This window comes from Rousettus aegyptiacus, unplaced genomic scaffold (genome assembly GCF_014176215.1).
Source record: "Rousettus aegyptiacus isolate mRouAeg1 unplaced genomic scaffold, mRouAeg1.p scaffold_m13_p_10, whole genome shotgun sequence".
In the NCBI taxonomy this organism is placed as follows: domain Eukaryota; kingdom Metazoa; phylum Chordata; class Mammalia; order Chiroptera; family Pteropodidae; genus Rousettus; species Rousettus aegyptiacus.
In genome coordinates this window covers 62,226,209-62,249,858 of record NW_023416285.1, presented here as the reverse complement: position 1 = coordinate 62,249,858, position 23,650 = coordinate 62,226,209, and the positions used below count along the sequence as shown (strand labels likewise).

Genomic DNA, 23,650 nt, shown 5'->3' with positions numbered 1-23,650 from the left:
CTTAAATAATCCTTCTCCTTAATAGCTTTGCCCCTGGCGTGTGACAGGTGTTTACATTATTAAGTAAAAGCATTTAAACAGCGACCTCGTTGGTATAAGGGTAAAGGAGATTAAAATCCAAGCAGTGCTCCAGCCATTTAAATCAATGAGACTTGTCAGATCTGTAACACATGAGCTACTTAGAGGGCGCACACACCTATTGTTTTTGAGCTTCGACTAATATCTCAATATGCTCATTTCTTTAAAGTCTGTCCAGGCTCTGGGATGTTCTTTAAAGGCTGGTCTAACCATGGCCTCTTTCCCTGTGGAAAGAGCATTATTTAATAGTTGACTAAATGTGCACTGAGTAGTTCTGCTATTAGGGAAGATCAGAGTTTGGGTTGATTCCTGATCAGAAAAATGATCTTTCACAGATTCCCAGTGGTCAAATCCCTCAGGTAATCCGAAGTGGGGATGATGGTCGCCGCCCTCTCCTCCACTAGGGGGTGCTAAACTGACCTGCTTGGTTTCGCTCACAGTCACCCTTTCTTGAGTTGTGTCGTCCCACCTTTCAGCAACAACACTGGCAACCTCATGTCCACCAGTGGTGCTGAAGAACCAAGTTTCTGAGACTTAACTCTTTTTTAAGCTTCATGTTTTCACCATGCAATGGAAACTTCTCTCTCCCTTATTAATCAAACCTAGATCATTTATATTCGGCGATGAAGGGACATCTCCATGTGAGAAATGCAGCTGGAACTTAAAGATTGAACTCTTCTGCCTCAGGTTTATCTTCCCGTTGGGGACCTCTAGCTAATTTCTGCAGGTCCCACCAAGCTGGTTTCAGAACACTGATTCATTATTAATGCTCTGGTTCCAAAGGGGACACTTGACATTTCTTTTAATTCCTTGGATTCGCAGTTGAGTCAGTTTGGCCACAAAGAGAACTCCACGCAGGTAGGATTATAAGACAAAGGACTTTCCTTCCAGCTATGGCCTCATATGTTGGCCTGAAGGGGAAGAGGGGCAGGAATTCTCATTCTCAAGGGACAGTTCACACTTCAGCTGAGTTCATGCTGGTCCTGCAGAGGGTGGGGAATTCCCTCTTTAGATGTCCAGAAGCTCTCTTTCCAAGGTGACTGACTTGGGGAATGGTTTTTGCTGCAGAGGAAAGCACTCCAACTTGCAGAAGTCCATGACCACTAGTCTCTATACGACTTCTTTGTCATACCACTACATCAAGGCCTTTACACTGAGAAACATATACTTATAAATAATACCTGACCACTCACAGTGGCAGGACCAGCAGCACAGGCATTCTCTGGTTGATTCTTGATGATCGATATTTCTGGGGAGGAGAAATATACAGTCAATACTGTGTTGTGGTTCTGAAAGGTGGCAGGCTCAGACGTGCCCATGTCTACTCTGTGCTGAGCTGTACCCCTCGCCTGCTTGGCCCTGGCTTCACACCCCACGCCCGGGTAGGGTGCCAGTGAGCAGAAGAGGTCCCATCAAAGAGGATTTTTCAGAGCCATCAAAAAGCTTGCAAAAGACGTGCACTTTCCAGGAATATTCACTCTTGCAGCTCAATTCCTGGGGCATAAATAGTGCACTGCTTTCCACTGACAAATGAATTCAGGTGGGGAGTTGTGACTTATACATATGGCACGTACATTTGAATTTTTTATTCTGGAATCTAACTGTTGAAAGCAAAGGTTAAAAAAAAAAAAAAACGATCTCCCTCTGTCTTATCTCTGGGAGAAGTTAAAAATGCAGAGAGGAGTTTTCATTTGGCAGCGATCTGGGTACCTTTGGATGGCCTGTTTTCCTTCCAGTCCAGCTCCCACTTTCGGATTGCCGTCCCTTTGATCTTCTATTCCCTGTGTTCAGGTACCACTTTATGCCTGCCTGAACCACGTGAAACAAATCATCTTAATGACTTCAGGCCAGGCTTTCTCCTCTGGTTCTCATTTTAGGAAATTCCTGCAGTGGGTACAAAATAAATCCGTGTAGGGCTCCAGCCCTTGGAAATGGCACAGAAGCACCTGCAGCAGTGAGAGGAATTTCAAAGTTAGTTAAAAGGCACAGCAAGAGTGAGGGAATTGAATGAGAACCCCTCCCCCCCTTGGTTTTCAGCCTGGAGATGTAATGCTGACTGTACTCCAGAAGTCCATGTTTATTGCAGGGCACAGCCTTCACACTTTTGTTTGTGGAAGAGAGAATAATTAATGCTGTGTCTTCTTGGCATGGTACTCAAAGCCTTGCTTCCATCGGCAGTCCCCCAAATGCTGTAGGAACGTACACCACATGAGGAAGCCCAGGTGGGTGGGGGCGGGATGGAGGGTGGGTGGTGGGCTTTCACCTTCTGGGGCCCCAAGCATGGCAGAAGGTTGGAGGGAAAGTGGGCCAACTCCCAGGATCTGTTACTGAATTGGAGCTGGATTGCGTGAGGCTGAATTTTAAGCGGGCCATTCTGAATGAAGAACCCCTAGCTGAGAGGTGCTGAGGCAGGCCAGGCTGTGATCCCATACTCTGGGTGGTCCAAGGGGAGGTAATTAGGAGCAACAAGCTGAAACCGCAGAAATGAAAATGTAAGCTGTGCAGCATAAAAACTTTCCTGACGGTGATGTCTATTAGTTGATAGCATCCTCTCCTAAGGGAAGTGAGAAAGACCCATTACTGGAGGCATTTAAAAGAGCCCTGGTAACACTGGTGGGAGCCGGCTCCTGGAAATTGCATCGCTCCTTCTCAGGGCTGGGACCTTACCAGAGTTGTCTTTAGGCTAAGTGCTTGACCCCTACCCCTTCAGTGTTGTTGGAAGGACCACTTAACACAAGTTCCTTCAGCAGGATCATTCTACCTTGGAGCGATTTCTCCCTCTTGCAAAGGGAAGGTGCTGTGTATGCATGTCTATAAATACATATAGCACACCCAAGGCCACTCAGGTGGGGAGGGACTTTTGGGTCTGATAAGAGAAATTTTGAGAACAAAATTTTCACTGGTTGGAAGATAGTTTGTAAAATATTTTTGAAGGTGTCTTGTTTGAGGTGAATAGATTTACTCATCTAGCATACTCGATTTTTAAAACATGGCGATAAAACAGGTTTGGGTCCACTTACCAATCCTTTCTCCCTGATGACTCCAGTGTCCTGTGGGCTTTGAGGGGTTTCCCATGTGATAAAGAAGTAGCTTCTCCTGAGATAACCATCTCTGTTCTCTTTCATTACCTGGTTCTACTCATAAAGCACAGTAATGAGTTAGGCACCGTAGGGAGACGAAATGAATTAGGCTTAAGCCCAGATTTCTAGGGCTTTGTACTCTCTTATACCTTTCATTCCTCTCCTTTAGAAGGGCCTCTGGCAGCTTGTGGCGGGGCAGCTTGTTTAGAATGAATGCAAAACTACATTAAGTAAACAGCTTGAGTTTGTAGTTACTTTTGAGCTCTAGCCTTCTCTTGATTCTCTTGGCCAGTCAGTCCTGCAGCCCGAGAGACCTGTCGACAGCTTTTCATAATATTGTTCATGTTCACTGTCTCCATCTTATTAGATGATCAAGTACTCATTCCTGGATAATTAATATTTTGTGACCTCCCTGCCTGTATACTTATCCCTTCTAACCCATCCTTTCACCATGGCCAGGTCCATCTCTGGTCCACTTTTTCATTATAACATTCACTTTTCCAAAACCTGTTAATGGTTCCCCGTAGCTTTCTGAGCTAGAATGAATGCCCTTTTCTACCTGTAAAAGTAGTTGGTTATGGTAATATTTTGAGAGATTCACACATATTCATTTCAGGAATTGACCAGGATTGACATTAAGGACTGGTTATTTCCTCTTCATGACTTATGATTTTAAAACATATCTAAATATTGACATTGATAATCAAGGTACATTCTGAATTAATTACTTTTTAAGCTCAGCCTTTTCTGCGAGATGAGAGGGTTGGAGTAGAACAGTGGTTCTCAGCTGCACATTGGAATCACTTGAGAACTATTGCAAATTATGGATGCCGGGGTCAGAACCTTTGGAAGTGGGGTCTGGGTATAGGAATTTTTAAGGAACATCCTCTGTGATTCAAACATATACCCATTGTTGAAAATAACTATATTAAATTACCTGTAAGATTCCTATCATTGCAGATTATTTTTGGTTCCCTAATTCTTGAACTCTCCTAATTCAGTGGGATACTTCTTAGCATGAAGTTGGATCCTTTTAGTTAGGGTCAAGTTACAATCTTAGATATAAATTGAAACTTTTTTTTTTTTGGTGGCCATTATCACCCCAAATTCTCTTTTCTTCTGATTCCAAAAACACCTTCCCAATTCATCAATTCTAAAAATGTTTATTTAGCACCTACTATCTACCGGAGGCCCCATTCTAGGCCCTGGGAAAGATACAGTGGTGAGCAGGGCAGACAAGGAGCCTGGAACTTATATTTTAGAATCAGGTCCAAATCAATATGAATCTCTTCTTTATCTTGTTTGAATCTCTTTCCTAAGCTTTCAACCACAGTCTCCTGGATACTCATCTTGACCTCATCCCAGGGCATCACTTTTATACTTGGTTATCTTTCATCTATAGAAAAACACTAAATAAGAGATAAGAATTGTGAAATACAGTATCTAAAGGGTATTATGGTGTCTCTCTAGCAGTTTTATTTCTATCCTTTAGAAATAAAAAGGTTAAGGAATCTAGTCATTTGATGCATATATTTTGCTCTATTTATTGAAAAGTAAGTCTCACTTTCTATTTGTAATGGACATCTGTAGTTGCTATCACCATTCATTTACTTTCCTGTTAAATGTTAGGGGGAGATATTTATTCCCCATTTCTCTATTGGTGTATGTAGAGATTTCTTCAGAGTAACACTCTTAGCTTCTCTATTCTCTGTACCCCTCTTTCCCCTTTGCCCCAAGTTAAGAAGAGTGACTTGCCTGGTGGATGAGTTTTGGTGCAGTAGCTAAGCACATTAAATTCAGCCCCTTTTCTCATTTATTTATTTGTTTGTTTGTTTGTTTGCTTGCTTGTTTGTTTGTTTGTCATATCAGTTTGAAGAGAGCCTTCTTTGCTTCTCCATGCCATAAATCCAACAGAGGCTGGCCCTTGTGAAAGATCGAATGTCTGTGGTGGGGCATGTTTGTCTAATTCAGGAATTGACAATCCATTTGGTTAACAGACCTGAAAGCATGCAATAAAGTAACATTTTTGTGCCTTTCTACCTGGCTCTTGGTTTCTCTTTCAACTGGTTCCAAGGATGTTAGCCTTTAACTAACTAGTTCCAAGAAGCCTTAGCCTTCTCAGACTCCAACAGTATCATACCCTAATTGCCCTCTAGAGAACTACCTTCTCCAATTTATAGTTTGGATCAAGTGAAACTGGCTCCCCCAGGAGACCCACAATTAATGCCCCCTGGCTATAATGATTAGTTTAAAAACGACATTATTACCCAATCAGATCCAATGATTCACAATGACGTTTTCCTCCCCGAGGGACTCTTGATCTTATCTGCTAGACTTAAGAGGGTGTAGAGGTTAGAACCAAAGCTGCTATTTTGTTCCAAAATGAAGCTAAGAGATGAAAGAAAATAGTCCTAATAACATTGGTTGAGCTCAGAATTCAGCCATGACTGAAGCTAATTATGCCTCTGGATTTTTCATCCAAAGTGAAACAATAGCATCTATTTTTGTTTAAGCTAGTTTGAGTTTAGTTTTATGCTACTCGCAATGGGTAAATGAGCCTGTGTATTATCTTCACAGTGTTAGTTTTAATTGATTTTAGAAGCCCACGAATCACCTCTATAACTCACTTTACATTCTGGGAACTAGAGATGACTTTAGAAAGTATTAATTCACCATAAGGAGAGTAGTTGGGTTATAATGTCACAATACTAATTATTTTAGGCACTTTTCATTATTTATTTCCTTTATTTATTTGCTATATTTTGGAAACAGATAATTTGATGTGATACTTTAATAAAAAGCATTCAAGATGCAATCAGTTTATATTTTCCTCCTGATTAACTAGAGAAGAACAAATCTTGTTTTTAAAGTTTTAATGATCATAATAAATATCTTGAAGGAAACAACAAAACTGTTTGGAGAAAGTTACTTTAGCTACTTACCAAGAGGAAAGGCTAGAAATTTTTAAATTAGAATTCTGGTGGAGGTAAAATATAACCAGAAAGGTGTTGAGGTTTTAGATGGGCAATAAGAAGTGAGAAGAGCCTTCTGATAATGAGGAAAGGAGTTAGCAGAGGAAGAGGAAGAGGGAGACACATTCATGGCTGCTGAGGCAGGGATGTCCACAAAAATGTGTGTTCTCTCTTCTGTTTTATAAAATTGTTACTGAGGAGTGGCTGCTCCTACAGGGACTATATTTCCCAGCACCCTTTGCATCTAGACATGGTTATGTGATTAGTTTTCACCAATGAAATGTGAAACAATACAGCTGATTGTCGAGAATGTGGGCCTGGTGTTTTTACAAAACAGTCACGGGATGTGAAGTACAGCATAGGGATATAGTCAATTATCTTGTAATAACTATGTATAGTAACATACTAGGTGGGTACTAGACTAATCAGGGGGATCACTTAGTAAATTATATAAATGTTTAAGTACCATGCTGTACATCTGAAACTAATATAAAAGAATACTGAATGTCAACTCTAACTGGAAAATAAAAATTAAAAAAATATTTCAGCAAAAAAGAGAACTGGAAATTTGGAATTTCATGTCAAATCTTCTAGTTTGTACATGTTGACTTACATTAAAAATAAAATAAAATAAAATAAAATAAAATAAAATAAAGCCAAAGAATTTTGTGTGGTCGGACATACTCAAGTGTTGAATTTGGTACCTGGGCTGCCAGTTTTATAACCTTTGTCTGGAAGAACTAGGGAACCAGTCAGGCTGACTGTCTCATTTTCGTTATTAGGAGACAAAATAACTTTTACACAAACGATGAGCTTCAAAGGAAGGAGGAGTAAGAGCTGTACAAAGTAGTTGCCAAGGTAACATCTTGCTGATCAGAAAAGTTCGGCAATTGGGTTTTATGTAGACGCAGTGGGAGAATGAAACATAATCTTTCTCTGTATTCTTTCTGTTTAAGATCAGTGAGGAAATGGATGTGGATGCGATACGGCTGCCTGAGATTAGCAGGAAGCAATTCGTTTCCCATTTGGAGAGACCCCAGTGAGACCTGATAACCAACTACCAACATATGGAAGTCACACCATTAAATCTTCCAATTTGCTAGCAGCAAATCAATGAACTTCAATAGCTGCCACCTTAAGCTGGCATCCGGGGAACTGTGGATAAGCTATTTGATACCTGAATTTTAGTGAAGGAAGGTTAAAGCTTTTTCTTAAAGCAGGGGAGAAAAGATTGTATCAAGCAATGAGAAAAGAGAGTTAAAGTTTTGTGTTAGTTGTTTTAAACTGCATCTTAAATATGTGATCAAACTATTAGTAATTAGTGTTTTGTTGTATGTTTATATTAACAAATTAATAAGAAAGATTTTTCTATTTTCTTAATTGAAGCTGAACTTTAATTTTTATCATGAAAATAAGACACTTTTCTAGGGAGTCTTATTTTCTGGGCAAGATTATACTTTGATATGTTTTCAACACAATGAAATGGAAATTTTAGAACATCAAGAGACGGATACTTGCCTGAAGAGTTTTACTCTCCCTTTAATCCTTATCAAATATCCAGATATTACCTGTACTGCATTGGCACGCTGCCTGAAGGTGGGCTTCTTTGATTGTGTGAAGAATTCTGGGCCCAAGAAATGGCTTGACTAACTTTGTACTGGGGGCAAATAACAGAAAGTTGCCTATGACACAGTCAAGTTTCTTTTTCAGATAAGAACCGATTTTGGACATCTTTTGGTAGAGATCTACCTCATCCCTTTTAATAACTGAGTAGAATCTTGGACATTTGGAGGTCTCTGAATATCGGTTGTCATTTATGGTATATTTTTGTTATTATGAAAATATTACAATATATATTCTAGCTCTCCATTGTTGCTTATATGTAATATAGCATTTTTGAAGGATAAATTCCTCCATGTGAAAATGAAGGCTCAAGGTGTATGTAGACTTGAAATTTCAATAGTTATTATCTAATTGCCCTATGATAAAATTATAACAATTTAATAGTTTAAATTAATAGTTTATGAAACTGCTGATTTTTCCTCTGTCTGACTGTATATTATAAAATTTAAATCTTATCTAATCTGGTATGGAAAAAATAGTATTTCATTGTTCTAGTTTGTTTTTCTTTCATCATGAGAGAATTTGAACACCCTTTCATGTTTTAAAGACACTTGCATTTCTTTTTCACTGAAATAGCTCTTTATATACTTTGCTTTTTAAACTGTTGGCATTTTTATTGGATGTAAAAGCTCTTAATGTATTAAGCAATTTAGCCTTTTGTCACATGAAGATTGGTTTAAAGAGTAAATGTTACAGGTATTCACAGTTTCAGCCTAACACACTTGGAGGACATCTACACAGTGGCTACATACATCTAGCTGCCCAGTCAAAATTGCATGAATTCAGGCACAGGAGATAACATTGAGAGACCTGCACATGCAAATTTACAAAGCAAGACAACATCTTAAGACCATTCAGAGACAACTTACTGAGTGCTTAGCGCAATGTCATGGGCACTGGTGGTGGTAGTTGGAGGTGGTAGGGTGAATGTGTAGTGGGTGGGAAAGTCAGGGCTAGATCTGAGGTGGAAATAGTAAGAGTGATATGTATGTGAGCATCTCAGGGCTAGAACTCTTATGGCAGGATTTATTTTTATTCTTATCGAAGGACAATCATTTCACATCAGTGCTTGTTTATGCATGGAGAACATTTAGTTTCCTGTGGATTCCCTTTCCTGCAGGTGCCTTTCCAGGCTAGTGCTTTGTTTGCACTCAGAAATGCTCATTCAGGCCAGCACCAGACTCTTGGGAATAAGGTGCAGATTTTCTGTTGAATACCTTGTGTAGTCCTCATATGAAACTTTCCCTCATTTTGGGACCCAGGCTGGCCTAAAGCTCTCCATTAAAGCTTAAGGTAAAACAACAGTTAGAGTTAATCCAATTTTACTCCTTTGGTATTTATAAAAAGCAACACTTAAAAACCTTGAAATTTACTTAACTAACAACAAAAGCCCTTCCTGGAGATGGTTCTTTCTTCTCAAATAGGCCACTTTTCAGACTGGAAATCTCCCCAAATCCTCAAATAGGTCAATGTTTTTCACATGTGGTTCCAGCAAATTGCTAATCTCATGATTTCTTGGTGGGGACTCACTTCAGAACTAGATTTGTTACTGTATTTACTAACGTTTTAACATGATGTATTCAGCTGCCTAAATAATTGTAATATTTGCCAGAAAAAAGCAATCAAAATAATGAAAGTTACCTTCAATTATTCATATCTCAACATTACAAACCTTAATTTCCTGCTTGAGGCATGGTGAATGACTCATTTTTAAAGTTATCTGTGGCTACTGGGAGTCTATGGTGATTTATATAGATGGTTTATAGATTGGGAAAATCAATGAATATCACAGGTTGTCAAGATAGGAGGTGTGATTATAGAATAATGAGAGCAGTTGAAAACATTGGATCTCAGGCATCCAAATTATAAGAAGAAAATGAGGACTGGAGAAGGGAAGTAACTTGCTTAGAGCCTCGTGGATACCAAACGGTAGTACAGTAGTCTCCCTGTGTCTAAGCTCTTTCGCTCTTACCCATGTGTCATTCTTTTTGCCCTTACTGCAGGCTAAGTCAGGCCAGGAGGTAGTTTTGCAGGAGCAGAGGACTGTGCTTTGGTGGATGGGCTCTCTAGTTTTGTCCTGTTTATACCCTCTCTGGAGTAGGCATTGTCATCTTTGGTGGCTTAGTGTCCAGGTTGGCCAACCTGTAGACAGAGTGGGAAGCACTTATAATTTCAATAAACAGAAAAATGCTTACTTGACTAAAAAATACTTTTTTTCTCCTGATAGAAACTGCTATCATCGTTATCATCACATTATCTGTGTAAAGATGCATTTTAATAGGCTGAATACTCTTCTAACTGAGAGGGATAATGCATTAATTAATTAGGAAAATAAATATGTGTTGTATCCTCCCTTCTCTTATATATGGTCTCATAAACCCACATTCATTTTTATGCTTTTAAGTCTTTGCTCATATTATTCTCTTAACCTGGAAAGACCTTCCCAGCTCATATAAATGTCAATTTTTCAAGGCTCAGATCAAGTATCATTTCTTTCTGTGATTTTCTTGATGCTTCCTCCCAAGTAGAAACAGCTTCATATATACACCTGTATAATTCATTGCAATAACTTTTGTGTTCTACAGAGAGTCCGAGATATCCTAACAATATACCTACAAAAGGATAATGGAGAATGAGGGATGAAGAGCGAACAGGGGCAGCAAAATAAATGCCTATCACCCACTCTCGTACAGTTGTTAGATGAGGACTACAAATTTGGTCCTAAGCTTCTGGCAGCTAAAGCAAATATGGAAACACAATGAATTGTAGTATTTTGCAGTATGTATAAGACAAAAGCAAATGAGCTGTTCTGAGCAAGCTCGTCCTGAATCTAAGATCTGAGAGGAACTTCTCCATGGTGTCCTTAGAAAAAGAGCACAGTGAGATGCAGGGGAGGAAACTCCAAACATCCTGCTTTGGATATGTATTTTATTTCATTTGGCATTTTCTAAAACATTGCTCCTGAGACACTAAAGTTCAGCTGAGTAAAAGATGTTCCACTGAGGTATGAAAACAAGGCTATGGATCATATTTTAGTTCTTCACAGATTTTTTTTTTAACTGAATTATGCTTCTGTGTGCATGAATAGTAAATTTGAGGCTATATAAAGTAATAAATGGGCTGTTTGCCTTTTAAGTAAACCTCCATAAATTATTTATTGTAAGTATATTTGATAAGGAGTGTATGACTGAGAGTTCAAGGTTGCATTTTTTTCCAGCAAGAACCAAGAATGCAGATAACATGCAGCCAACTGAGGACAGACCTATATGGTTTGTCAATCAATCTGTCAAAATGTACTCATAATGTAGCACTTATTTTGTTTTATAGATATCTGTGTCCCTGGCATAAATGCATACTCTTCAAGGTCAGGAACTATTTCTTTTTCCCTCTTTACATCTCTAGTCCCTAGCACAATGCCTGAAACATAGCATCTCCATGATAGACTTTGTTGAATTGAATCATCCAGTGCTACTTGGCAAAAAATGAGAACCCTGAGGAGACAAGGGTAAAGCTGTGAAAAAAATGAAAGGGCAAACAGTAAGGAAAGGATGAGAACTTAGAGAGTACAGTCTGAGAAAGCAAGTGTAGGTGAGAAGTTCCAGTGAAGGGTGGTGAGTGGGACCTTACATGTAAAGCAGATAATATCAGGGCATCCGAGGGTTAAAAGAAGGGGAAATAAAAGGTATTCTAAAAGAGCAATTGGGGTGAGGAGGTATGGAAATGACTGGAAACAACCTTTTCCCATTGTGCCAACTATTATCTGTTGTTAGTCCTATTCCCATCCTTATTTCCTCTGCTCTGAATTGCAGGCTGCTAGAAACCTTTCTAGACTTCCTTGGTAGCTGGACTCTACTAGATAGGGTTTTTCAATAGGAACACCTGGGGGAGATTGGAAAGTGGTAGAAAAGGAAAATAATTCATTTGGCTATGTTGGTGGTAGCAGTGGGTGGTACAGTGTGTGACTGGGTCTCCGGTAGCATTGATAGCAGTTCCAGCATCATCAGTAGGAGCTTAGGTGCTTGGGTTCCTGCTAAGCAGCTATGATTAATAGCCTCCAAGTGGTTTCTAGTAATCTTTGCCTCTTGGTATTCATGGCCTTGTGTAATCCTCTCCCCTTGAGTAACTTGCTGCTAAGAGATAGAATATAATGATATTGAAGAATGTCACTTCTGTGGTTGGTTACAAAAGATTTTGACTGCTCTCTTGCTTAAAGTTTCTCTCTATTGCCTTTTTGGCTTGCACGCTTTGGTGAAGCAAGCTACCATGTTCGTGAGACCCATGTGGCAAAGAACTGAGAGTGGACTCTGGGCAACAGAACTGAGGTCTAACCCTACAAGGAACTGAATCCTGCCATCATCTACATGAGTCTGAAAGTGTATCCTTCTCCAGTGGAGCATTCAGATAAATGCAGTCTAACTGACACCTCGATTGCAGACTGTGAGACACCCTGGAGCCGAGAAAGGACTCAGTTTTAAGCTATGCCCAGATTCCTGACCTACAGATACTGTGATACTAAATGTGTTCTGCTTCAAGCCATTGTGTTTTAAAGTAATTTATCACACAATAGCAATAGGTAACTAATACAATGCCAGAGGTATCAGTTCCAACATCAGCAACAAATGTGTGCTGGTGGACTCTGGGGAGCACCACATTTACTACCTCTTTGCTTCTCCAACTATAGGGACAGTGGTGACTGCCATTGCCGATCTCTAGATAATGCCACTTTCCTTTTAGCTAGAGTTTTCAACACCTCTGTCATTCTTTTCCTATATTAAATCCCCTCTGTCTTAAATGTCCAAATGGTGACTCAAACATCCACATAGCTATTTTGCCTGGGAAGGAGATCAAAGGGAGCTTCACACTATTCTAAATGTAGTCATGTCTTTTTAGATGTTAAGAAATATGATGCAATCTTTTTTTTTTTTTTTTTTTTTTTTTTTAAATGAATAGAGGTTTGTTTCTCTGCAGTTCTTAGTTTCTGAGGAAGGTCAACTTCAAAAGGTGGAGTCATCTGTACCTTTTTTCCAGAGTGTAGTTGGTATATCTTCCTGCCCACCTGCAGTCAGCAAAGGCAATGCATCAGGAATTCTGAAGGACACACGATAGCTTCTTCTCTATTTTCATGTGGGAGTCCATGGAAGTACAATCACTGCCTGCTCCCTCTAACTAAAGTAAAATAATATGGTGTGTGCATGAAGGCAAGCTCTTAACTCAGCAGGGAAATAACCATATCAACTCCATTTCCCCTGGAGACCATGAAACTAGAAAGAAACCTACATATCAGGCCCAAGCAACCCTTGATGAGGCTCAAAAGAGAGGTGGCAAACTCACAACTACGCAGCGAAAAACAAAGTCATAGGCAGCAAAAGCTATAGCTTGAGAACAAAGGGAGATTAACACATTAGTCAAAGAGACCATATCTACCCACCCCCAGGACACCCAGTGAAGAAAGTGAGCTGCACAGCACCCACCGGAAGGCTCAGGGGGAGGAGACATTCAGAAAAACCACAGGGGAAGAAAATTAGACAGTTTATCTGAAGCAGGAAAAATGAATCAACTTGTGCTTTTGATATATGGCTTAAAGTGAGGACAAAGGCAAAACACCAATATATACTTGGCATCAAAAGAATGCCTTTTTATCCAAAGATCTCAAAGCAGTTTGAGTCTACTAATTGACTTCTGACACAGTTAAATTACTACTTGTTCATTTTTATAATGAATTTTATTCTAAAATTTGCTAAGCGTTTTACAACCCAAGTACATTGGTTATTCCCCAATTAACCTGGTAGCATACAGAGTGGCCATTCCTATTTGACACATGTGGAAACTGACCCTCAGAGACATCGGGTAACATACTGTGGATCAAGGAGGATAGAAGATCACAAGTGAATATGTGAACACTGAATAAGGAATGGGAACAACTCAGTCTTTCTATGGCTAGTTCTTCACTGAGTCTGTAGTAGGTGGAATAATGCCCCCCCCCCCCCCACACACACAAGATGTCCATTTTCGAATTTTTGGAACCAGTGAATACATGACTCTGTACAGCAGAGGGGACTTAAGTTAAGGATGTTGAGATGGGGGCTTATCCTGAATTTTCTAGATGGGGCCAATGTAATCACGAAGGTCTTTGTAAAGGAAAGAATAAGGTAGGAGCATTAAAGGAGGAGCTGTGTTGATGGAAGCAGAGATTGGAGTGATGATGCAAGGCCATCAGCCAAGGATTATGGGCAGCTTCTAGAAGCTGGGAAGGGAAGAAAACATATTCTTCTCTAGAGCCTCTTGACAACCCAATTTAGCCTTTGACTTTCAGAACTGTAAGATAATAACTTTGTGTTGTTTTAAGCTATTAAATCTGTGGTCATTTGCTACAGCGACAGTAAGAGACTGACACAGCATCTCTGAGGAGTGGTGATCTGGGTGATTCCCTGACACTAGAATCCTAAAATTTCATTTTCTGAGTTACGTAGCACAGTTTAAGAAGCTTTTTGGGCAAGAATCACTTGGGTATTTGCTTATGACACTAATAGATTTAATGGCTTGAAGGAAAAGAAAAATGGCAGTAACCACTCTAATAGTACTGGATAATAGTTGTTGAGGCTTAATATGTGCCAAGTGCTGTGTCATGTTTTGATGTGCCTTCTCCCTGGTTTCTTATAATAGCTCTCTGAGGTAATAATTATCCTTATTTTACAGAGGAGGAAACTGAGTCTGAGGGAGCTATGCAGTTAGTGAGGGAAGTGATATTTGTACACCAGTATGTCTGACTCCGAACCATTACTTGAAATGGCTTTTCTAGAGACTTCTCAATTCATTGAAGGGAAAGAATGGGTCATGTGTGAAGGCAGATAGTGACAGGAAGGCAAAGAAAGGCCTCCGTATGGGATTGAGGAGATTTGATTACTCTGCCTCAGTCAAAAGGGAGGTGAGGGACAACTTCTTTCCTTCTTTTCCTTCTACTGCTCTGGCCAACCACTTTATAAAATACCCACTGTCAGAGGGCAACACCTTTACTCCACTCTTTTTTTGCCAAGAATGACACTTCTGTTGAAAGCAAGCAAGCAATTTCACATTGCATAATGAATGTCTTCCCACCAGAAGCAATTGCAAGGATGCAGAGTGTTAGTTTAAAACCTTGTGAGTTTCCCTAGTGAAATTTTAAATTGACCCCCCAGATACGGAACACAAGGAGAGAATGAAGAAAGAGGCAGACCATTCCAGAATGGAAGGTGACAGGTTTAATACGTGAGGGAACTTACATACAAGGCTTGTCTTGGGTGACTGCAAGATGAGTCAATTTCCACGCCTGCCCACCTGAATCGTAAAAGTTGTTATCGAGGCCTTAACTGGGTTCAGTCACGTATACCATCCAGATGGTCTCAAAAACACATTGTTCTCTCTTGGCTGTGTCCTTGAAAATGGCTCTGGCTGTGAGAATGGTGGGCAGAAGGACAGGGGAGGGAGTGAGGAACCTCTGATTGCCCGGGTCCAGCTCTCGGGTCAGCCAGCTGTCACATCGTCTCGATGACCAACTCCAACACAGAGGCCCTGGGGCTTCAGCTTACATACGTGAGGAGGGGGCTTCAGTGATTGGGGGAGGGGGATCTGAGATGAGAGGTCCACAGCCTTAATGAGATGCCGCTGGGACTAGCACAACCAAGTCTGATACTGAACTTATTCCAAATGTTATAGGCACTATTGTAAAATGGACATTTATAATAATTTCTACTTCATAGGGTAGTTGTGTGAATTGAGTTAATAAATGTAAAATGCTTTGAATGTTGTCATAAAAGTATAGCCATAAGTGCACCGCACCCACCACTGCAACTACTCCTGCCAATGCCAGTGCTGCTGTGGTTAATGCCACTGCTACAATTACTACCGAGCCATTGCTGCAACTACTTCTCTGTTACCACCTCTCTCACTGTGATCACCGTTATTGTGGTTACTGTTATTACTAGTACCTTTGACCCCCTCTCCTACCATCAATATTATTTCAACTACTACCACTACTGCTACTGTTACTATGACAATTACTGAGATCACTACCGTTGCCATCGTTGTCACTGTTCAGGCATGACAAGTGCTTCCATTATAACAAATATGCAACCAAGACTCCTGTACCTTCAAAAAGAGGTGACTAGAGCAAACCCTCAGGTCATCCTGGGTTTTTCTGGTTCTTTTGGGGGGGCTGTTGCCATCCTTTTGCTACCACTAAGGCTTGGACAAAGTGGCTGTCATTGCCCTGAGCTCTCTTAGGTAGCAACTCTGCTTGCTTCACTAATCCTTGTCAGCAACAAATGCTCCTTAAATCCATTCCCACTGGCCCTTTGAAGTGGACAAACAACTCCACAGCCATGAAATATCATGTTTTAAATAGAAGGGACTGTGTCAAATGTCATCAGCAGCTCAGCTATGGGGCTGCTGATCTCAGACTGATTCAGATAGTTGGAGGATAATAATAAGGAATAAACTTTATCAAGTTCTTATCAGGTCTTAGCAAGTGCTTCTTAAGGCTCTAAACACAGATTGACTTATTTGACCCTCCACAAAACTTTATGAGGTGGTTTTTACTATTAATTACATTTTACAAATGAGAACGCTGAGGCACAAAGAAGTTAAGACACTTGTTCAAGATAACACAGTAAGTAGGAGAGCTGGAATTTGAACAGGCAGTCTAATTCCATGGAAGATGCTGCTGGCTACCACAAACTAACACACTGGCTTTCCTGTTCACAGCATTTTAATCAAAATAGATCAAGGCCTGCCAAAGACAACTGCCCATTGTAGGTACTCAATAAATGCTAGCCCAGTGAATGAATAAATAAAGACTGGAAGAATGAGAGTAACCTAATATGTCATTTGTGGGAGTGAAGAAAGGAGGAGGCATTATGAGTGTTCTAAACCCAAGAGGCAGCTCCGTCATCAGCAAGAACAGATTGGAAAGGGAGTCACGGAGGTCCAGAAGAAACTGATGAAGAGATATGTATAGAGAGACCTATTTTACTGGATATCGAGGGAATTTGTCAGTAGGTTTTCAGATGCTATGGATTTTCCTGGGCTTCCAGAATGTGCTGGTGGCTGGGGAAGCTGAAAGCAGTTCAGTGGCAAGAGGTGGGAGGACTTGAACAACTGGCCTTTTCTTAGAACTTCCTGGTATGGCACAAGATATGGTTCGATCCTCTGTTGTGAAGAGTGATTTTTTTTTTTTTTTTTTTGCTTCTCTTAGATATTAAAAATTGTGCGTCATAGAATTTTAGTGCTGGAAAACTCCTTATAAAAGTCAGGCATTCTCAATCTACTGATTAGGAAACTCAGTCCCAAAGGGGTCAAGTGACAAGGCCAAAAACCAGGCAAGTTCCCCTGATTCTCCAGGCACTAAACCACACCTTTAATTTACTCTTTATCTGTTTATTTACCTTGATCTGGTGACAGTCGCTGTGCTGACTTCAATGCCTTGGTGTTTCAGATGAAACGGCTGGCTTAAGCCAGGGCCACAGGCACACTTTACCTTTCATAACACTGCATACAACAAAGATCTAATTAGCTAATTAATCTACACTGCATTCCCTTTATGCGAGGTCATACGACTTTCATCTTTAAGATGGGCAAAGTAAGGTAGTTTGCATTTTCCTTCATTTAATATTTAAAACCTCTTTATTAGAGGAAGCGACCCCAAAGAATTCTCTTTGCACTTATATTAATATCACTTAATTAAAAACATTTTTCAGTATTATAACAAGTAGAACACCTACGTTAACTGTAATATATGTTCTTCAAGCAGTAAAATTTTGGTTCTTTACATAGTTAACAAATGTGAGCATCATAAGACTGTAATAAATTATTTAGAGGGTATTTACTTTTAATTATTATCTTCTCAATAAATTTTAAAATTCAATTCCAAAGAAACTAAGATGACTTAGTTACATACAGATGTTTCACACTGAACTCATTTTGGCTTTCTGGAAGTGACTACATTACTTTATTAAAATTTCCTTTTGCCTTTAATAAGGGAGAAATGAAGAGATCACTTTGTCTTTTAATCACCCACTCTGTCCTGCCTAGCATGTTAACATCTCCATGATTATACTTTCCTGTAGCTCCTCCTCCTGAATAGAATATATCAAATCTCCTCTCTAAATCTTCACTCTATTACTCCCATCTGCCATAAAACAGTGATTAAAGTAACTCATATCTAGAACCAATTTGATATATGACAAAAAAAATTTCACGTCAAATTCCAATGGATGATTTAGAAATATATACATACCCTGTTATTGTTTTCCCCTACTTCTTTGATAATTCAGCACTACTTGTCTTTGGGTTTTCTCTCACCCGAAAGGAAAAAAAAAATCATTCTTATTCCTACTCTCACCAAACATTTTTATTTATAAGTGACCATTTGGTAGAAGTCACATAGATTCTGCAGTATTTTAATCCAGGTGAGTAATCTAGTTTTAATATCTTCAGTTTGTGGATGGCACATACATTTCTGCTGGTTCACGGTTTATAAGTTAACTTGATCCCAAGATTTTCTTTATTTCCCTTCCATCTCATACTTCTCTCTTCTGTTATTTCATTATTTGATTCTTTTGGGATTGATATAAATTAGCACCAAAAATGGAACTCAAGTGTCTGGTTTTAAGCCCTTTTCTTCCTTTGTAGAGCTCACGGCAGAGAAAAATGTCACTCTAGGAATATCTTCCTTTTATTTGTGACCTCACTAAGGAGCCAATAATTATTTTTCCATATTATAGATGAAGATGTTAAGACAGATCAGCTTGGGACTTGCTCCAAGTTGTATAGTGAATTGAGACTGCAGTCTAGAGTAACAAATATAGGAATAAAAGTTGGGTAAAACTAAATAAACTTACTGCCCCAAACATAGCATTAATTGAAAAGGCTAGTATAAAACTTAAGAAGGGTTTAAGTAAAGTTGGGGATGATAAAATCTTAATAAGAACCTAAGGACATTTATGGAGTTGCTTCTAAGTTCGTGAAGCCATGATTACGGGGAAGTTGCAACTTTTTTCTACAAAATGCCTCTTGATACTATTGTCAGGCAGTTGGCCTAAGCCAGTACGGCAATTCTTATTTTGTTATGTTTCTCAAAGTCCCTTTTTGTGTTTTATCTACTGGAGCATTCATTTGAGACAAACAGCTTATGTACTCTTTCTAGCCAAGCAGAAACCAGAATGAATGAGAAAATCGCCTAAGAAAATCTGTCCTCCTGATTCCGCCCATGACACTGGCTGGAGAGTCACTGTTCCCCTGACAGAGCCATCTGCAGACTTCACCAATCCTTGTCAAGAGCCCGGCTTGTCGTGGGGATGTTGGCAGCTGCTGCTTCTGCGTCTTCACAATAGAAACTGCAAATAACTGCAAATAAATATATTTTAAAAGTGTGTCCATCCTAGTTCATCTTCCTAGCTGTTTTCTTGGTGGAATTATATTAGCCATGTAAGTGAAATATTTTCTGAACCTCATTGAAACCCAAATTTGCCTAGTCAGTGACTTCATTTATTCATTTTTATTTACCTATATTCATATATATATATTTCTTATTTTTATGAACATTTACTATATAGCAGGTACTGTGTAGAAAGTTTTATATACTATCTTAGTTTGGGCTGCTATAACAAGATACCATAGACTGTGTGGCTTAAACAACAGAAATTTATTTTTCAGGGCTCTGGAATCTAGGAGGTCCAGGAACAGGGTGCCAGCAGATTTGGTGTTTACTGAGGGCCCTTGTCCTGGCTTGCAGACAACTGTCCTCATTGTATCCTCAAATTGTGGAGAGAATGAGCCCTAGTGACTTTTTCTTCTTGTAAGGACACTAATCTCATCATGGGGGCTCCACTCATGAACTTATATGAATCTAATTATCCCTCTAAAGGCCCCAGCTCCTAATATAATCCCTTTAGGGTTAGGGTTTCAACATATGGATTTTGGGGAGACACAAACGTGCAGTCCATAATACGTATATTTCAATTAATCTCAAAACAGCCCTACAAAGTGACTGCTATTACCCTAGATGGCAATACCTGGTTTAGAGTTACTTGTCAAGGTCATAAATATGTGTGTGTTCTCTGGCTTGGCAAGTCAGGAATTACTGATGATTGATGTTTCTCTCATCTTCTTGGTGTTCCTTTATTGAAAGGTCAAATTGAATAGAGTGGTTCTTCAAGAGATCCTTTCCTCTTAATTCTGCAAATACGAATAGAATATTTAAGAAAACAAAGGGAAAAACAATCAACACCAGTCCCCAAGCACCTATATGCATGCACCCAAAGAATATATGCAGCATATATGGAGATGCATTTCAGAGCACAGACTGATTATCCGAAGCAAGGTAAACTGATCGTTTCTTGTTGGCATTATCATAACTTGCCTGGGAGCCTTTAATTCTTCATATGAGCACCACGGTCATCCCCTTTGGCCCAGGTTAGACTCCCCTTCATCTGTACAGTCACTCTGCTTTCTAGGCAAGTCTTCTCTATATGCAGAAGGCTTTTCTCTCTGTGGTTCCACAATCGCCTCCTAGAATATAGGCTATCTGGTGCTCTAATCTTGCCTTCCCTTGTTTACTTGCCCTCCATTGGCAGCTTTCAGAGATACTCAGCTTCTTTACTCACTGGACTAGGGTAGTGGTTGGGCTTGCTTTCTCTTAAGATTCTGGATCCTCTATGGTTGAAGGACCTATCTTGTGGGACTCTTCCCTCTAGTTCAGCTTCTTGCCAAGGTAGGCAAAGCCTACTTTTCTTCTAGTTTCACAACTTTGCATCTCCTGTTGGATTTCCTACTATGTTCCTACTTCAATCTTAAGGGATATCTCTGGTGCTCATTTTCAGGGCTTGAAAGAAATCTACCATGCTATCAATTATTTCACTTCCCTAGTTACTCTTGGGGATTCACCCAGCTAGGGGAATGGCTAACAGTAGAAAAATATCTCACATATAGGGTGGCAATAATAAATGTACAAGAGGAATATTCATTTTCTATATGCATTTCTCATATTGTTATAGGAAGTAAAAGGGGAACCTTGAATAACAATCTTTTTGGAAAGCATACTTTTTTCCTTTAGGATGTTCCCCACTTCGTTCCTCAGTCTCACATTCATGAAATTTTAGAATGATGGATATCAATTATGATGCTTTAGATTGCAAGTACCAGAGATTAACTCTGACTTCTAAAGCAAAGAAGGGACTTTCCAGCAGAGTGGAGGTTGGGAGATCATGTTTAGAAAATGAATGCGAACCAGAGAGTCAAAAAGTGAGGGAATCTGGCCATGCCACTGTTGTAGTCATGCTGCTGCTATGAGTAGATTTAACCAACCCTTGATCTTTGCTTTGCTTGCTCGTAATTCAGGTAAGTAAAAGCATCTGACAGGCTGAGCCTTGACTATGTGCCAGTGTTGCCTACCAGGATGTGGGGAGTGGAAGGAGTGAGTAGGAACTTCCTCTGTGGGAGTTTGTAGGAAGCCACAAAGAGTATGCACAAGGACACAGGTAGGTATTTTTCAAAACCAGGAAGGAGGCAGATGGGATCCTAGACTGCCATCCAAAAAAGAAGAAAAAAAAAAAAGGAGACAAAGAAGACAAAAGACTACAATAGGAAAAAAAAAATCCTATGGCTAGTTCAACACATTAAAGTATTTCCTCAGTACTGTTATTTTAAAATCTCGATTAGTATTCTTAATGGTGTTCTCAATCTTTATAGCCTTCGCTTTTGTTTTCTTTCTTAAATACACACTTTTTAGGCTAGCAATTACCTTAATATTGTCAACATTTTATACCAAGACTATACAGTTGCTGCCAAAGTGTATAGTCAGAATTGGATTCAGAAGATTGATGCCCTCTTCAGGCTGCCGACCAGCTGATTACTGGATCTCCTCTGGGCAATGAAGCTGCCTCTTTTTTTCTCCTCTCTCAATCGTCAGGCTTGCACCACAGTAATAATATTTAATAAGAGCAGCAGTAAAGCTATGTCATTGCTTCTCTGATGGTCAGAGTGGAAAGCAGCCGCAAATAAAAGAGGAGTGATTGTCGTACAGATGATACAGTTGTTTTAGTTTTTTCACCTTGAGAAAGGATGAGATAGCCTGAATTTTGATTGATGCTTGTCTCTCATAGCCTACTGGAATAATACACTAGGTGTTTGGGCGAATTGTGAGGTTCACTTGATCATATATTAAACATTTGTGAGCTATTTGCTGCTGTACATTCTGACTGGATCTTAAAAAAAAAAAAAAAAAGCCTTGTTAGTCCAGGATAAAGGAAACAAAGCCTTTGTGGTTTTTGCCCACTCTGCCTGAATCAGGTGACTCTTTTTCTGAGGATATCTAAGCATTTTGCTACAATTCATCTACCTTTTTCTCATGTTACCTGGAATAAGCGAAGATATTTAATGTAGAGGAACCTCATTTAAAAGAAACTCCTACATACCGAAATCTGAATTCCCCAAACAGGAAAATTGTAGGGAGTTTATTTACATTAGAAAATCATTTTCTTTTTGGTTTTACAAAAGAATTCACAAGAGAATTTCTTTAAATAGCAAAGTCCTTTACTCGATTAAAAATGGATCTGAAACTCCCTCTCTGAAACACAACTACTAGGAAAACAAGACATGTATCCTGCCATCCAATTTTATAACTAAAGAACTGGGAATAATTCAGAAAAAAAGTTATAGAAATGTGTAACTCTAGAAAGAGGATCTAAGATACCTTATTTTCATTCCTTCATGCTCCTAGAGAATAACTTCCATGGAAACAAAAACTGAGACCTTTCCAAAAACCTGGAAGATTTCTGCAGTGTCATGACATAATCATAACATCATTCTACTGTTAATGGTAACATTTTCAAACTGTGTCGTGAATAAGTTATTACATTGATGGTATGAGTTTTCTGCTTGGAACAAAGCATTTTAGTGAGTTTGACTTCTAAAAATAAACTACATTCCAAAAAAATTCTGTCTTCAGAGTTCCTAGTTTGTAATGTAGGAAAAGACATTCCACTGTAAACTTCCAGGGCCTTAGTTTCCTCACCTGCAAAATAAAGATGTTTTCAATAAGTCTAGTTAACATACAAAATGAAGGTTTTGAACTAGATAATCTCTGAGGACTTTTATAGCTCTCAAATTTGCTGCCTAGTTCTTTATAAAGAGTGACATAAATCTTATGATTCTGAGATTCTAGTTCCTTTTCTTTGTTTATTTCAAATTTTACATTAAATCACTGAATGATTTAGTCTAGACTTTATCTTCTCATTTTATAAATATACTTATTTAGGATTTAGAAACCCTGTGTCCAGACTTGTAGCTAGTTAGAGGCCTGAAGAATAGTGCAAAAGATTGTTAAGTGTACCTAGATACTGATCTTTTTCTATTTTAATGAGGAAATCTTAGATTGTTACACAGTGGAGGTGCAAAAGGAATAAAAGTGTGAGGGAGGAAAACTCACAGAGCCCATGGGCAAAGATTCTCCTCTGGTGAAGGTCTTGAAGCAGCTGTGGTGGCTCATCATTATCCTTCCTGAGTGAGCCCTGGGTCTGATGGGTTAAAGCAGTGATCCCCAACCTTTGTGGCACCAGGGACTGGTGCTCCTGTGAAAATCTAATGCTTGATGATCTGAGATGAAGTTGAGGCGGTGATGCTAGTGCTGGGAGTGGCTGCAAATAGAGATGAAGCTTCACTCACTCACCACTGCTCATCTCCTGCTGTGCAGCCCAGTTCCTAACAGGCCACTGACCTGTACTTGTTCATAGTCCAGGGCTTGGGTGCCCCTGGGTTAAAGTAAGATCATCTGGTTAAGAGGCACGATGAAACATGGGCATGGACACAATGGCCCTTAGAGAATTGTTGCTCATATGAGCCTTTGATAGTCAGTTCTGAATCCTG

The 23,650-nt window shown here is 39.4% G+C and overlaps 1 long non-coding RNA gene across 1 annotated transcript in view; it reads left to right on the top strand.

Annotated features, from left to right (window-relative positions):
* LOC107517718 overlaps positions 1–8,208 on the top strand; it is a 71,042-nt gene extending 62,834 nt beyond the window's left edge. Inside the window, exon 2 of the long non-coding RNA XR_001598600.2 lies at positions 7,087–8,208. This is a non-coding gene — a long non-coding RNA (uncharacterized LOC107517718). The remainder of the gene's footprint in view (positions 1–7,086) is intronic.
* The last annotated feature ends 15,442 nt before the right edge of the window (positions 8,209–23,650 follow it).